This window comes from Suricata suricatta, chromosome 9 (assembly GCF_006229205.1).
Source record: "Suricata suricatta isolate VVHF042 chromosome 9, meerkat_22Aug2017_6uvM2_HiC, whole genome shotgun sequence".
Classification (NCBI taxonomy): Eukaryota; Metazoa; Chordata; class Mammalia; order Carnivora; family Herpestidae; genus Suricata; species Suricata suricatta.
The window spans coordinates 26,667,662-26,681,701 of NC_043708.1; the positions used below are offsets into that span (position 1 = coordinate 26,667,662).

At 37.2% G+C, this 14,040-nt stretch overlaps 1 protein-coding gene across 3 annotated transcripts in view; it reads right to left on the reverse strand.

The window, feature by feature from the left end:
- Positions 1-14,040, reverse strand: part of LIN52 (lin-52 DREAM MuvB core complex component) — a 107,257-nt gene that overhangs the window by 20,571 nt on the left and 72,646 nt on the right. The window lies entirely within an intron of this gene.

Below are 14,040 nucleotides of genomic sequence, written 5' to 3' on the forward strand. Positions count from 1 at the left end.
TTCCATATCTTATAATAAAATATAAAAACACATCCCACATCAAAAGAAAGTTTAAAATGGAAATGGCACAACAACTGTATATGAATATACATAAGCAGTATTTTTCTAAGTGTCAAAAAGTGGCAATAACCAAATATCCATCGACTAATTTATAATGTGGTATATTCATGTAGTGGAATATTATTTGGCAATAAAAAGGAATGAAACTCTTAGATAAAAAGTAGGTTAGTGATTGGTTAGGGCTGGCTGGGGAGGAGAAGTGGGGTCAGGGGAATGAGAGTGACTGCTAATAGGTACGGGGTTTCTTTTTGGGGTGATGGGCGTATTCCTAAATTAGATTGTCATGATGCACATTTCTGTGAATATATTAAAAACTACTGAAAAAAAATCACTGACTTGTATACTTGATTTTATTTTATTATTTTTTTAAATGTTTATTATTTTTGAGAGAGACAGCAAGCAGAGGAGGGGCAGAGAGAGAGGGAAACACAGAATCAGAAGCAGGCTCCATGTTCTGAGCTGTCAGCACAGAGCCTGACATGGGGCTCAAACCCACAGACCATGAAATCATGACCTGAGCTGAAGTCGGCTGCCCAACCAACCAAGGCGCCCCTCTACTTGTATACTTTAAACAGGTAAATTTTATGGTATGCGGAACATATCTCAATAAACCTGATGTACAGAGCTGTGCCAAAATTAAATGCACAAGTGTAAAAAGCTCCTTGGGCTCAAGTTAAATCCTTCACAGAAAGACTTCACACAGAAAATATCCAAGGCAACAGAACCCGAGTTTCAACACTAACGACACAGGCATCCAGGTCTTACCTCTATCTTAAAGCACAAAGGAAAATAGCCCTTTCCTTCTGGCTTTGTTTTTACTAAAGAAATGACTGAAAATCTAACCAATTGGAGCACCTGGGTGGCTCAGTTGGTTAAGCGTTCGACTCTTGATCTCTGCTCAGGTCATAATCTCATGGTTCATGAGATCAAGCCCTGCACTGGGCTCAGTGCTGACAGTGTGGAGTTTGCTTGGGATTCTCTCTCTCCCTCTCTGCCCATCCCTCACGCACGAACACACACACACTCTCTCTCTCTCTCTCTCTCTCTCAAAATAAATAAATAAGCTTAAAAAAAAATCTAACCAACCAATGTTTTTAATAAAAGATCTGGGCGTTGGAACATTATTGTCATGTTCTTCAAGAGAAAATATACTTCATAAATTCAATTGTTTAAATTCAGATAACATCAGAACTTGTATTTACGATGTACTTTTAGAAAGCAAAAAAACTAGATTTTGAATTAAAATAACTACAGTGCTTAGATTACTTAGACACTATGAATAATTATTTGAAAAATGTTCCTTTTGTTTAACGACTAAATATTCATCCCAGGAAGTCAGAATGCAATTAGATTTAATATAAGTAGATTAGATTAATGCAAATACATTAAATGCAAAAACATTTAACAAAGCTATATATTTAAACATATCAAAATCCATGAAATGAAAGATTAAGGTTGCTATGAAAACTAAGTAATCCTCAGTACATGTAAATAATTGGTTAAATGTAATAACAGAATTAGCAATCCTCACTCAGATCATGAACAATGTAGATAGGACTTCATTTGCACAAAAGCACTTAATTGTGGACTTTCTATGTGCTCATTATAGTGTTTTCTTCTTCTGAAGACACTAAGAATAATATTATTGATAGTTTTTTTAAAAATTGGTTCATTCAATACGTGTTTACTGAAATACAGCCTCATGTAGGACTAGTAATGCTCACGTTTTTGCATTCACATTTTGAAGAGATTAAAAGGTTCAGGGAATTGCTACACAAGTTAACACAATTGTTCCTATGGTATAATGTCTCACAGAGTCCCTAAGAATCTCCATAATTGTCACACTAGTTATTTGGTTGCCCTTCAGTCCTGTGTGGCTATTTGAATAGAATCATTTTCTGATCGTTAACATATTCTTACATTCTTTTGTAGCACAAAGTACAATGTGGGGCTTGAACTGACGACCCTAAGATCAAGACCTGAGTGGGCTGATATGAAGAGTCAGACACTTAACCCACTGAGTCACCCAGGTGCCCCACATTCTTACATTTTTAATATCTGTGAGGCAAAGCTCTCACATGTTCTAGTAAGTGCCATCTTTCCTTGGTGTTAATTTGACATTATGTTTCTGACTTCCTACTTACAACAAGTTGTAAGACAAGCTCCAGACATCACATAACAGTCTGCTTTGTCCTAAATTTCACCTGACCAGAGTGACTGTAATGTTAATGTGTTTATTACACATTGTTCAAAATTTAGAGCACCCCCAATGAAGAGTCTGTGCTACTGAATGGCTAAGAACCACAATCACTAACATTTTTGAGTGGTGATTGATTATATGTTGGATACTATTCAAAGCACTTAATATGTGTTATAATTATTCAGAATCTTTACAACACCCTATAAATAGGTCCCTTTTATCATCATTCCCATTTTACAAATGAGGCACAGAGAGGTTACACAACTTGCTCAGGTTTTTAAGGCCACTAAATGGTAGAGGCAGGATTAGAACCCAGGTGCCTTAACTTTGGAGACTGTGCCCTTCGCCACTTTGCTGCAGTTATCTCCCCATGGTTCCTGACCTAAAGGTGTTCACAGACTAGAGATATAGGCATCATTTATAATATAACTCAGTATTGAATGTAATAGAGCAATGTATAGGAGCACATAAAGAGTGCTAGGGATATAGAAAAGGCTTTCCAGGGATAAAGAACAACATTCAGAACTTCAAACACACCAGGTAATAAATTTTCTAACAGATGTAAATTAAATTTGTCCTAAGAATTACTGTGATATAAAACTCAACACCCCCAAATCAAGTAATCCAATTAAAAAATGGGTAGAAGACATGAATAGGGATTTTTCCAAAGAAGACAGGCAGATGACCAACAGACACATGAAAAGATGCTCAACATCACTCATCAATCATCAGGGAAATAAAATAAAAACTACAATGAGGTAATACCTCATACCTGTCAGAATGGCTAAAATTAACAACACAAAACACAACAGGTGTTGGTGAGGATGTAAAGAAAGAGCAATCCTTTTACTTTTCTGGTGGGAATGCAAACTGGTGCAGCCACTCTGGAAAACAGTATGGGGATTCCTCAAAAAGTTAAAAATAGAACTACCTTATGATCCAGCATTGTACTACTAGGTATTTACCCAAAGAATACAAAAATACTAATTCAAAGGGATACATGCACCCTAATGTTTACAGCAGCATTATCTACAATAGCCAAATTATGGACACAGCTCAAATGTCCATTGACTGATCAATCAATAAAGAAGATGTGGCATATATATGCAATGGAATATTACTCAGCCATAAAAAATGAAATCTTACTATTTGCAACAACATGGGTGGAGCTAGAGAGTATTGTGCTAAGTGAAATAAGCCAGTCAGAAAAAAACAAATACCATTTCACTCATATGTGGAATTTAAGAAACAAAACAATCATGGGGGTAAAAAAGAGAAAAGCAAATCAAGGAACAGACTCTTAACTACAGAGAACTAACTGATGATTACCAGAGGGAAGGTGGTGGGAGAGAATGGGTTAAATATGTGATGAGGATTAAGGAGCGCACTTGTGGTGATGAGCATTGGGTGTTGTATATAAGTGTTGAATCACTAAATTATACACCTGGAACTAATATTACACTGTATGTTAATGATTGGAATTATTTCTATTTATTTACTTATTTTACATTTTATTTATTTCTGAGAGACAGTGAGAGACAGACTGTAATCAGGGGAGGGGCAGAGAGAGAAAGAGACACAGAATCTGTAGCAGGCTCCAGGCTCTGAGCTAGCGGTCAGCACAGAGCCCAATACGGGGTTTGAACCCATGAACTGTGAGATCATGACCTGAGCCGACGTCGGACACTCAACCAACTAAGCCACCCAGGCTCCCCACTAATTGGAATTTAAATAAAAACTTTAAAAATTTGGGGGAAAAAAAAAGAATTGTAATGAAAGACATGAGAATACTGGATCTAAATTCACTTCCCAATTTCCAGGTCTACATAAATGTACTCTTTACTCACATAATGCCTGTTTACTACTTTTTAGGTAACTTTCAAAGAAAGTGGGTGCCTGGGTGGCTCAGTTGGTTAAGTGCGTGACTCTTGATTTTGGCTCAGGTCATGAACTCACAATTGTGAGCTCAAGCCCCACATGGGGCTTATGCTCTGCATAGATAGCATAAAGCCTGCTTGGGATTCTCTCTCTCCCTCTCTCTTTGCCCCTCCCCTGCTCACGGACACACACACTCTCTTTCAAAATAAACAAATTTGAAAAAAATTAAAGTTTTTAGTATAGTGGCTTTTGTTTTCCTTCTAGTTCATGACATTTATTTAGGTTTTCTTTAATGTCTCTCAATAAAGTGTACCATTTTCTCCATAAAGGTTTTACAATTTTTTTGGTAGATCAAACCCTTAACTAAGTATGTTAAATTCTTCTTAAATCAAGAAGGCTATCTTTAAAAAATATGTTATATTTTACTTGTTTCTAGTGTATAAACTACAATAGACTTTGTTTTTATATACTGGTTTTATAAAAAGTGCTATTTCAAATTGGTGCATTCTATTTAACAACACCAGTTCTCCAGTCCGAGACCACGGACCACGTGAGGACCCGCGAGCAGCTGGCCAGGAAGGTGCACCTCTGCGAGGAGAAAAGTGGAGGTCTGGTTTAAAAACCGCCGTGCCAAATGGAGGCGGCAGAAGCGGTCCTCGTCGGAGGAGTCGGAAAACGCCGAGAAGTGGAACAAGACATCCTCCAAGACGTCGCCCGAGAAGAGGGAAGAGGAAGGTAAAAGCGATTTGGACTCGGACAGCTGACGGCCTCGGGCCGGCTGTGGCTCTTCACTAACTCGAAGGACTTGCACAGACAGACGATGCTACTTTCTTGCACACGCGCTGCCTTGCGGGAGGGGGCCGAGAAAGAGGAACGAGGAGCTGTAAATAGTGTACAGCCGGGAGGGTTGTTGGCGTCGGGGGTCGAACCGCGAAGTCCGAGGCCGCCAGCGCCTGGCTCCCCACCGTAGTATTTATAGTTAACGGTGACGATACAATAAAGTGATGTATGCCCATATTTGAATGAACCCAACATTTACTTTGTGTATGTATGCCAAGCAAGAGGGATGATGAGATAACATCACCTGTAATTCTTTTTTTTTTAAATTTAAATTTATTTATTTTGAGAGAGAGAGAGCAAGAGAGCGAGAGAGAGAGAGAGAGCGCAAGCGCGAGCGAGCATGAGCAGGGGTGGAGTAGAGAGAGAGGGAGACCCAGAATCTGAAGCAGGCTCCATGCTGTTAGTGCAGAACCCAAGGAGAGTCTCGAGCTCATGAACTGTGAAACCATGACCTTAGCCAAAATCAAGCGTTGGACGTTTAACTGATTGAGTCACCCAGGTGCCCCCACATCATCTGTAATTCTATAATCACTTTGCATTTGCACTATTTCCACATGATTTAAAATATTCTCATGTTTATGCTATGACTTTAAGTGCAGTCTGAGTGCAAGATAATTTGAGCCCCCAAAGGTTGCAAAATTGAAGAAAATAGTGAGCAAGAAGAATGCATCTTCCAAAAGGTAACTCTCTCATACCCCATCTCTACTCCTACCCCTATTAAATCTTCTCTTCTCTTGGTAAATGCAATCAAGTTTATTATATATTATGTTTTTATACAACCTATATTTATGTATTTTTAAACTCTTATTTATCACCAAAACCTACTTTTTCACTGTCCAGTTTATATCTTTTTCTTCCCATGAAATTTACTTGGATATCTTATGTTGGAAAAATGCACCATAATTTATCCTACTAAAACTAATAAAAAGAGTTCTATAATTTTTCAGAAAACACATCAAAGATAATAGGTATATTTATTCAAGTACTGGTTCTATGAAATGTGTCACATCAGGAAATGTGTGGTTCCTCCCCTAACCATCCCCCCACCAAATTTCAACCAACTCATTCTTTGAAAAGTAATTTTCTTGAGATATGATGTACATACAACAGATTATACCCATTTTTAATCATATGGTTTGACGAGGTTTCACAAATGTTTAAAATTGTATAACTGCAGTCATAAATTAGATACAGAATATTTATATCAATCCAAATCATTCCCTTGTATTCTTTTGCAATCAACCCCAGTATCACCATAGTCCTAGACAATCATTGATCTACTTTCTATCACTACAGATTAGATTTGCCTTTTCTAGAAATCAAATGAATAAAATAATATAGTAGGCACTGTATGTTCAGCATAACCTTTTTTATATTCATCCATATTGTATGCATCAACAGAAGAGTGCCAAGTAGTGTTCAATTGTATGAATTTGCTATAAACTGCTTACTCATTCACCTGTTGATAGGCCTTTGGGATATTTCCAAATATGGTTATGAAAAAAAAGTCATGAATATTTTGTACAGTATTTGTGCAGATGTATGCTTTCATTTATATTAAAATAAAAAATATTTATTTAATTTTGAGAGAGAGAGTGACAGAGCAGGAGTGGGGGAGGAGCAGAGAGGAGCACATACAGAATCTGAAGCAGGCTCCAGGCTCTGAGCTGTCAGCACAGAGCCCGATGTGGGGCTCGAACCCATGAACCACGAAATCATGACCTGAGCCGAAGTTGGCTACTTAACTGACTGAGCCACTCAAGTGCCCCTCATTTATATTTTTTTAATGAATTTTTTTAATGTTTATTTTTGAGAGATAGACAGACTGTGAACAGGGGAGGGAGGGGCAGAGAAGAGGGAGACACATAATCCAAAGCAGGTTCCAGGCTCTGAGCTGTCAGTATGAAACCTGATGCAGGGCTCGAACTCACAAACTGTGAGATCATGACCTGAACCAAAGTTGGCCACTTAACCAACTGAGCCACCCAGGCACCCCTTCATTTATCTTGAGTACAAAATTAGGAGTGGATTTGTGAGGCTAGATGGTAAATATGTTTAACATTATAATAAATTACAAACTTTTCCAAAGTGACTATATCATTTTACATTTCTATCTGCAATGTATGAGGTTCCAGTTGTTCCACATCTTCCCCAACACTTGCTATTATCCATCTTAAATTTTCACTAACCTAATAGGCATGTAGTGGTATCTCATTATGATTTTTAATGTGCACAACTTCCCTGATGACTAATGATGTTAAGCATATTTTCACATGCTTCTTGGCCATCATTAATCTTCCATTTTTAGATTATTCATCCCTCTATTATCGAACAGTTAAATTTTAAAAAATATATTCTGGATAAAGTCCTTCATCAAGTATATCTGATCTTCATTATTCTGCGTAGTTATATTGTATGATGCCACCACGAACAGTGAATTAGCAAACACTGAACCACTGCTCCTATGGGACATACCGGGCTAGGTTCCTGACCGCCTCTAGTCACAACATTTTAGTCAACCAGTCAGTACATAACCTCGTTTATTTCTGTTTAAAGACAACTTATTTAATACATTTAATATATATTCCTGACTTGTTAACATTAGACTCCCAGCCAACAGCACTGTTCATGCCTGGATAAAGCTTATCTCACATGTGTATTTTCTCCATCAGGCACCATTTTAACCTTGTACTTAGGAACACTAGATGGCACTTCAGCATTGTGCGTTGGGGGCCATCTAAATTGCAAAATCATCAACAAGAAGAATAAAAATGCAAAATAAGTGGCACAAAATAGGCCGTGAAAATGACATTTTTATAGTATGAAGACTAAAATAAGAAGGTAGACATCACCTTGTTTGACGCCAGCTGGGAGCCCAACTCAAAAGATTTGCCACTCTGTACATGTCTAGAAATGATCATGAAAGCACCACAAATACCTGAGTTGGGGGTTTTAATTTTAGCGAATAGGTGAAGTTGCAACCACAGAATCCATGAATGAAGATCAACTGCATATGTATTGCAAAAATATTATCCCAGTCTGTGATTTGTCTTTTCATTTTCTTAATAGTATCTTCTGAAAAGCAGAAGTTTTTTTAATTTTGAAGAAGTACAATTTATCAAGTATTTGCTTTATGGTTCATGCTGCTTGGGTTATTTAAGAAGTGTCTGGCTATCCCAAAGATGTGAAGATTTTCTTTTATGCTTTCTACTAGAAGTTTTACAGTTTCAGGTTTTACACTTACATCTGTCACCTATTTTGAGTTCATTTTTTTCATGTTGTGAGGTAAGGGTCAAGGTTAATTTCTTCCCACAAAGATATCCAGGTATTCTAGCATTATTTGTTGAAAAGACTATCCCTTGAATTATTCTGGTACTTTTATCAAAAACCAAATGACCACATATAAATGGATCTATTTCTGGACTCTACTCTGTTCTATTTATCTCTATGTCTATCTTTCTGTCAAAACAACACTGTCCTAATAACTGTACTTTCTTTACAATAAGATTTGAAATGAGGTGGTGTAAATTCTCCAACACGGTTTTTTTTCAAAATTGTTCTGGTTATTAAGTCCTTTGCACTTCCTATATAAACTTTAGAATCAATCAGCTTTCAAGAATGCCTGATAGAATTTTGATTGGAATTGCATTAAATAAATAGATCAGTCTAAGAGTCGCCTGAGTGGGTCAGTCAGTTAAGTGTCTGACTCTTTATTTTGGCTCAGGTCATGACTGCACAGTTTTGAGATTAAGGCCCATGGTGTCGGGCTTTGTGCTGGTGTAGTCTGCTTAAGATCCCCCCTCTCTCTCTCTTACCCTCTCTCTCTCTGCCCCTCCCCCACTCCCACTCTCTCAAAATAAATAAGCATTTAAATAGATTAGTCTAGAGAGAACGAATATAACAATATTCAGCTTTCAGATACATAAACATGGTACACATATCTCTATTTACTTAGATCTTTAAATCTCTCAGCAATGCTTTGTAGGTTTCAGTATACATGTCTTACACATACTTTGCTAAATTTTATCCCTAAGAATTTCATGGGTTCTGAGGTTATAAATAGTATTATTTTTAAAAAAATGAACTTACCTATTGTTCACTACTAGTATATAGAAGTAAAATTGATTTTTTATCTTGATTTTGTGCCTTGAACCTTGCTTTATTTCACTTACTAGTTTCAGTTGCTTTTTTTGTAGATTCCTTATATAGATTCCTTATATTTCCATATAAACAATAATGTCATCTTTGAATAAAGACAGTTTGTTTCTTTCCCAATCTATAGACCTTTAATTTGTCTTTCCTTATTTCACTAGTTATGATTTTTGGTAAAACATCAAATAAAAATGCGAAAAGCAGGGGTGCCTGGGTGACTCAATTGGTTAAGTGTCTGACTCTTGATTTCGGCTCAGGTCACGATTTCACGGTCATGGGACCGAGCCCTATGTTGGGCTCTGCAGAGCATGGAGCCTGCTTGAGATTCTCTCTCTTCCTCCATCTCTGCCCCTCTCCTACTCATGCTTTCTCTCTCAAAACAAATATATAAACTTTTCTTTTAACTGCTAAAAGCAGACACCCTTGCCTTGTTCCCAGTCTCAGGGAGGAAACATTCAGTCTTTTATGAGTAACTACGATGACAGACGTTTTTGCATATCATACAGATTTTAACAACAGGTGTAAGTCCAAAATGCTTATTATCTTCCCTATGGTTTGTAACAGAAGGACTGAATTTTCCAAAAAGGAAAGGACTGAAGATTGCTCAACTTTAGGAGAGGAACGAAGAGAAGCATTGCTCAGAGTATGGATTACTTGCCATTTTTTTATTATCAAGTCTTATCAAATTAAAAAAAAACCTCTCTTCTGTTTTTAGTCAGAAAGAAAATGGAAAATTTAAACTCTACTTCTAAAATAAGATACTGTAGAGTTCACGTCACCAAGAATTATTTGTATTTTGCTTTGACGTTGGTAATTTGGCAAAATGTAGCACTATAAATTCTGGCAGGTAATCAAATAAATTTGTATTTCATATTCCCTTAGATATACACAAAAAAGGAAGAAATGCTCATTAGTAATTAGGAAGTGACTTGAGAATCTGATGATATAAAATTCCTAAAAATGTGAGAAAGGTTAGTCTCAGTAAAATTTAGATGAAAATTAAAGTTGACCCTTGAACAATGTGCCCACCCCCCATGCAGTCAAAAATCTGTGTAAAACTTTTGAGTCCCCTAAAACTTCATTACTAATAGCCTACTGCTAACCAGAAGCCTTAACAGATAACAGATGATATAAACAATTAACATATAGTATGTAAGTTATATGTATTAAATATAGTATTCTTAAAAAATATATGGTATTCTTACAATAAAGTAAGCTAGAGAAAATATATTAAGAAAATTATAAGGAAGAGAAAATACATTTACAGTACTGTACTATAATTTGTAGTACTGTACTATAAAAAATCCATGTATAAGTGGACTTGGGCAGTTGAAACCTGTGTTGTTCAAGAGTCAACTATACTTAACTTTTCTGAGTATTGTTAATTGGTAGTATTACCTAGCTTTTCACAAGAGGGCAGCAAGAAACTTTCTAGCGTAATCAAAGTCCTATTTGAAAGGTATGATGGAATTTCAAGCCATTATGTAATTACTGGGGCAATCAGTAAAAACCTTAGGAACACAAAGCTGATAAAGCTTTCAGGAAGTTCTATAACTTGTTCATCTGCCTTCACAAGAGCTTGTTATGCTATCAAGGCAAGTAACCTATAACATAAACATTTGATCCCTCCTTCAAAGACTATATTTCAGTTATAGAGAAGATATTCTAAGAATGTTTATAGTAGACCAAAATAACACACACAAAAAAAAGCCATTAAGAGAAATTATGAAAAGGACTAAGTGCTCCAGAAGCCCCCATGTGGAAAGAGCACTACTAAGAACTACAAAATTCGTAGCACTAAGGTTGAATTGGGCCTGAAGTGTGAATAAGATATAGACAAGTGGAAAGGAAGGGCCAAGGCATTCTAGAAGGCAGCCACAGAAAAGGATAAGACATAGGGTACTTTTGCGTGAGAGAAGTGAGGTTTAACATTTAGAAATCCTCATAGGTAAATATTCAGAGGAAAGTACACAGCCTAGAAGTACAGGTTCCCAGAAGTGTGAAGAGTAATGAAGCTAGAAAGGGGTGTTGGATAAATGTAAAATATATTTAATTAAAAAAAAAAACTGTATAGGATGGGAAGAGGCACATGATTTGATAATGGAAAAACTTTTTATTTTTAGTTGATTTTTAAGTTGAGTATGACCCAACTCTGGGAGATATAAGTGCTAAACAACAAACACAAATCTTAATTTCCATTAGTAGAAGCAGTTTCCAGATCAAAGGAAATAATACTGCAGTGCTCAGGGATCAGTCCACAGAATGCTACATCCAATATTTTAAGGAAAATGCTGATACATTAGAATCTTTATCTAAAGAAAGGCAATCAGAATGGTTACTGCCACAACAGGAAGTTAAAGACAATGCTGGTTTTATTTACTTCTAGCTTTCCTTTTCAAGCCTGCATTATTGTCTGTTAGGTGAGCGTGATGACCACTACACTACGGAAACCCACAAGCCTGCATTATTGTCTGTGTCCTCATTCTAGGCAATGGAAGCCCATCCACTGAGCGGCTCACTTGGAAACCTGGGAGAGATCAGACTGGGTCTCTTCCTTCACTCTCGTCTTCAACTGGGACTGAATCTTGTTGATTCTCTAGTGCAAACATCTTGTATCAGTCACATTTTCTGCCTCACCACTGCCTTACTTGAGGTCTTTTCCATCCTGCCCCTGGATCCTTACTGACAACCTAACTGATCTCCCAGTCTCCACTCTCTCACAAAACCATTCTCGACACTATGGCAACTGAACAGAGAGACCAGGTGTTTATTTTGGTGTTGAAAGCAAAAATAATAGGCTCTATAACTCTCTTGGTTAAAAAGAATATTTGAGATCACCTAATCTAAGCTCCCACATAATTCCAAACAGTATCTTAGTAACATTCCAGAGCTGGTTGAAGAGCTTTGTCTAACTAAGCATTCCTAGTGATTGGGAACTTGGTACTTTTTGAGGCCATTTGCTTTCTGGACATTTGGAAAGTTCTTCCTTAATATTGTGGAGAAAAAAACCCCACCCCCCCAAAATTTCTTTCTAATTTCCCCCCATTGTTCTTTTAATTCTGTCTGCTGGAACAGGACATGGATAAATGCCCACAGCTAGTCGATGCAGACAAAATGGGATGTAATGGGTCTAATCAAAAGTAAGGAAAAATAGGTGAAATGTTAGGGACAACTAAGTCAATAGACCCTGTTTCCTGAATACTTTAAAAGCAATAAAATGAAGCCCCAGCATCTGCCTTGACAATGGATTCTGTTCAAACCCTAAGGGTTTATAGAAACTGTACAATTCTTTTGTGCTTCCAGATATTCAGTATTTCTTCAGATGAACACACAATAAGGAAAAATAGCATGTGATTCTATAGCCAAACATGGGCGATCCATTAAAAAGACAAGTGACAGCTCAACCCTCTCTCCAGGAACATTTGTCACCTACGCCTTTATCCTTCAGGGATTTGAGTTGAATGACATTTGCTGTAGGTTGATAATTAGTTTTTCTTTCTTTTTCTTTTTCTTTCTTTTTTTTTTTTTAAAGCATAGGAGGCCAATGTTGGCTTCTTCCCCAGGAGAGACACTAGCCTGAGTGGTTTTGGGAATATATGCCTTGATCAGATTTGCACTATGACTCCTGAATGCATGAGCCATCCCAGCAACACCTGCTCTCCTGACAGGCCACCCGGCACTGGCAGCAAAAGGATCCATCAATTCCACTCTCCCCAGAGAGATCACCCAGACCTAGTGTTAAATGTACAGTTCAGTGCCAAGTTAAAAAGTAAAATTCCATCCACCAAAATCTACCAGTCACCAGAGGTCAACTTAGCATAGAATTTAATGTTTTTCCAACTGAACTGCAATTGAACTAAATAGTAAGAAAAGAACCATTTATATCAAAGGAGGAAAGATGGGAAGGAATGAAATTCCTTAATCAAATCCGGTCACCAACATATTGCTAAGGGCTTGATTTGGGGTTCCATTTCTCACCACAGAGTGGAAATACAATTGCTTCCTATCCCAAAACTGTGAATTACTTATTTTGGATTATTGTAAGTTTGGGCAAGTGGGTTTTCTAATACAAAACTGAAAATATAGGGGCGCCTGGGTGGCTCAGTCGGTTGAGCGTCCGACTTCGGCTCAGGTCATGATCTCACAGTTTGTGGGTTTGAGCCCCGTGTTGGGCTCTGTGCTGACAGCTCAGAGCCTGGAGCCTGCTTCTGATTCTGTGTGTCCCTCTCTCTTTGCCCCTCCCCTACTCATGATCTGTCTCTCTCTGTCTCTCAAAGATAAATAAATGTTAAAAGAAACAAAACTGAAAATATATAAGCAATTTAATAAGCATTATAAGCATTTTTATTCAAAGTAATTAGCTTCCTTTTCTTAAGGAGAGTTAGACATCTTTTCTTTTGGCTTATCATATACATTTTCTCATTTGGTTTCCACTTATTTTTCTACTGAACATTATTTAGCTTTGCCTCTCTAAATGTTACAAGATCCAGGGATGCCTGGGTGGCTCAGTTGGTTGGGTGTCCGACTTCGGCTCAGGTCATGATCTTGTAGTCCATGGGTTCGAGCCCTGTGCCAGGCTCTGTGCTGACAGCTCAGAGTCTGGAGCCTGCTTCGAATTCTGTGTCTCCCACTCTCTCTCTGTCCCTCCCTGACTCAAGGTCTGTCACTCTCTGTCTCTCAAAACTGAATGTTAAAAAAATGTTTTTAAATGTTATAAGATCCAGTCTCTGTCCTTTCAAAAACTTATTTCACCTATTTTTTAACAATGAAGGTATATTTTTAAATTTAGAGTTATAAATGTACGTTTCAAAATTCAAGTCTATGAGGTTAGGAAAACCTATAATTCATCTTTAACTCCTTAGTGGTAACCATTTGCCCCTGTTTAGTTATTTTATATTACCTCTATGTCT